Below are 685 nucleotides of genomic sequence, written 5' to 3'. Positions count from 1 at the left end.
GCATGCGCCGGGCTCGCGGTGCGCACGCGCGCGCGGGGCTCCGCCTCCAGCCGGCCGCCGCCAGGGGCGCGGGGCGCTACCTGGCCGCGCGAGGAGGCGGCCGGGAAGGCGCTGCACGCGCTTCCGCTGCACGGGGGGCGGCCTTCAGAGTCTTCACAGGACTGGACGCACCTGACGCGCCTGGCTGAGAGGACCTCCAAGGGGCGGGGAGAGCAAAACCGTGGAGACCAGTCGAAACGCGCTGAGTTCACACGCTGTGGCTGGACCGAGTGGAAGTCTGCGGTGGTTAATAAGTCAGACAACCAAACCAAAATCCGGAGGTTCGCCCCCAAAGCAACCTAAACTTTGCTTCACGGGGACGGATACCAAGTGCTGATGAGGATGTGGAGTAACAGAATTCCTCATGCTGCTGGAGTATAAACTACTAAAAAAAAAAAGTAATAACTTTCGAAAACAATTTGGCGCTGTACTATAGAAGCCAAGGCTATGGTTTTTCCAGTGGTCATGTATGGATGTGAGAGTTGGACTATAAAGAAAGCTGAACTTCGAAGAATTGATGCTTTTGAACTGTGGTGTTGGAGAAGACTCTTGAGAGTCCCTTGGACTGCAAGGAGATCCAACCAGTCCATCCTAAAGGAAAGCAGTCCTGAACATTCATTGGAAGGACTGATGGCTGAAGCTGAAA

Source organism: Bos indicus, chromosome 23 (genome assembly GCF_029378745.1).
Source record: "Bos indicus isolate NIAB-ARS_2022 breed Sahiwal x Tharparkar chromosome 23, NIAB-ARS_B.indTharparkar_mat_pri_1.0, whole genome shotgun sequence".
Taxonomy (NCBI): Eukaryota; Metazoa; Chordata; class Mammalia; order Artiodactyla; family Bovidae; genus Bos; species Bos indicus.
This window is presented reverse-complemented; position numbering follows the sequence as displayed.